Source organism: Sinocyclocheilus anshuiensis, unplaced genomic scaffold (assembly GCF_001515605.1).
Source record: "Sinocyclocheilus anshuiensis isolate Anshui unplaced genomic scaffold, SAMN03320099.WGS_v1.1 scaffold1662, whole genome shotgun sequence".
NCBI classification, from domain to species: domain Eukaryota; kingdom Metazoa; phylum Chordata; class Actinopteri; order Cypriniformes; family Cyprinidae; genus Sinocyclocheilus; species Sinocyclocheilus anshuiensis.
Window position 1 is genome coordinate 785,784 of NW_015545835.1, and position 2,793 is coordinate 788,576.

Sequence of the window (2,793 nt, forward strand, 5' to 3'; positions counted from 1 at the left end):
AGCCTCCATGGCGGCAGACTGCTCCGCCATGCTCGATGGCACCGCGGATTCACCACAGCGGCGAGGGATCTCTGGCAGCGTGTCCCTCCTTCTTCCCGGGTTTCGGCACCACCAATGTAACAACGTTCGTAGTTTGGGAAGAAGGAGGCGGGAACCGGCAAACATTTAAGATTTTAATAAAATAAACAAACACAAAATGAAAGTAAAGCGGCAGCCCCTCGCAAACGACTGCCGCACACAAAACACAAAATAAAGTCCAGGCCTGGTCCTCTCTCGTCTTTCACTGTCTTAACTCCTCCTTTTATCCTTCCGGAGCTCCTCCGTGGGACTCGAGACCGGTGAGTGGTGCAGGTGTCGCTCATTATCAATTACTCCACCGGCCTCGCTCCATTCCCACGGCTCTCGGCCCCGCCCCCGCCCCCGCTCGTCACAATGGCTAAGGACTCAGCTGCTCAGATTGAGTTGGGCAGATCATTCCACCAGGAGAGAACATTTAATTTAAGTCTAAAAAGTCCGGTAAAAGTCCGGGAAAGTGATATTTGTGCCTCTTTGGGATGGCACAATAAAGTGACGTTCACTTGCAAAATGCAAGCTTCTAGAGGGCACATAAGTCTGAAGTAATGAATTTAGGTAAAGGGGTGCAGAGCCAGTGGTGGTTTTGTAGGCAAACATTAATGCCTTGAATTTTATGCGAGCAGCTATTGGTAGCCAGTGCAAATCGATAAACAGAGGTGTGACGTGCATTCTTTTTGGCTCATTAAAAATTAATCTTGCTGCCGCATTCTAGATTAATTGTAATTTGATTGAACTGACTGGAAGACATGCTAAGAGAGCATTGCAATAGTCCAGCCTGGACAGAACAAGAGCTTGAAAAAGAAAGGGCCTGATCTTCTTGATTTTGAATAAAGCAAATCTGCAGGACCGGACATATTTAGCAATGTGGTCTGAGAAAGTCAGCTGATCATCAATCATAACGCCAAGGTTTCTGGCTGTTTTTGAAGGAGTTATGGTTGATGTGCCTAACTGGATGGCAAAATTGTGATGAAACGATGGGTTTGATGGAATCTGGCAAGGTTGAGTTGAAGGTGATGGTCCTTCATCCAGCAAGAAATGTCTGTTAGACAAGCTGAGATGCGAGCAGCTATTGTTGGATCATCAGGATGGAATGAGAGGTAGAGTTGAGTGTCATCAGCATAGCAGTGATATGAAAAGCCATGTTTCTGAATGACAGAACCTAGTGATGCCATGTAGGCAGAGAAGAGAACTGGTCCAAGAACTGAGCCCTGAGGCTCCGCAGTAGTTAGATGTTGCGACTTGGACACCTCACATCAAAAGTTAAAAACCACCTCAAGTGAGCGTAAAACTTCTTTTGCGAATTAAGGGATTTTTTGTTTTGTTTCCATCACTTGTTTCTGAAGTGATACTTCAAAATGAGCATAACAACAGTGTGATGGAAACATAGCTTCTGTGGCATGTAGGCCTCTCCAGTCTCCGTCTAACCATTAGACGACCAGCTGTTGGGCAAAGCTGAAAATTGGACTCCTCAGAAAAGGCGATGAGACTTTTGCAAACCTCAGCCTGGCTGTTCTTTGCTTCTCATTGATGAAGGGCTTTTTTCTATTCTTTGTAGACTTCAACCCTGCCCCTAGGAGCCTGTTTCGAACCGTTCTTGCCGTGCTCTTCACCCCAGCTGCTGTTTGCCATTTTTTTTGTAGGTCACTTGATATCATCCTACGTTTGTTGAGTGACATTCGAATGAGTTGGCAGTCATACCAATCAGTGGAGAGTCATTTTCGCCCTCTGCTGGTCTGCTGCTTGACCTTGTGTGGAAGGAAGCAGCCTGACACACTGTATCTCTCTGCCAGTAAAGCCAGAATTTAAACCTTCTTTTCCTCAATCAAAACTTTTCTTTCAACTCTGTTGGCATGGTCAGTAGTTATTATTTGATTCCAATTACTTTTGAGGCACTTTAGCACTGTTTTTGCCATCCAACTGGTCCTATTGCAAGAGGATAGTGATGACCACAGCAGTGGTTTTTATACTTTTACTCATTAAATAAGATTTGGTTGAGGTGATCACCTAATCAGTACTTCATTAAACAGAATGGGGTGTGCCTGTGTTGGAATTTAACAGATACTGGAATGGAATGACTGCCATACAAGTAGAGGTGCTGATATAAGAAAAATTTGGAGTGGTCTCTTTTTTTTCAGAGCTTTATGTCTATTCATGCAGCTGCAGCATATCTTACACGTGTCTGCGTGTCTATTGTAGCAGGTATGGTGGAAAGAGTATTGATAAAATATACTCAAGTGAAAGTATCATTACATACCAAAAAATTTAGTGTGAGTAGAGTAAAAAGTACTTGTCCAAAAAACTACTTGAGTAAGAGTAAAAGAGTAGCTTATTTAAAAGTACTCATGAGTAGCTAGTACTGAGCTGCGGATTCTGACCCCTTATAATAAACGCTGTACACTGCAATTTAAACATTTAGAAAACATTGTACATACTGTACTTTACATTATCTTTTGTTGTTTGTCAGAAAGAATGAAGAATATCTATCATCCAGCAGTTTTAATTTTGACTGCCAACTCTTTAAAATACATCAAAACAACATTGATAAACTATTATGATGAGAAGTGATGAAAAGATGAAAGAGTTATTCTCAGTTTGATCATCATCATTTAAATCATAATTTTTGAAAAAAAAAAAAGATTTAAAATCAGGTGTAAGGCCACAGAGCCAGAGCATGCTATTGTTGTACATAAAATATTAATGTTTAGAACAATGCAAAGA

The 2,793-nt window shown here is 41.9% G+C and overlaps 1 protein-coding gene across 5 annotated transcripts in view; it reads left to right on the forward strand.

The window, feature by feature from the left end:
• Window positions 1-2,793, forward strand: part of bsna (bassoon presynaptic cytomatrix protein a) — a 91,475-nt gene that overhangs the window by 66,545 nt on the left and 22,137 nt on the right. The gene's annotated exons all lie outside the window — the stretch shown is intronic.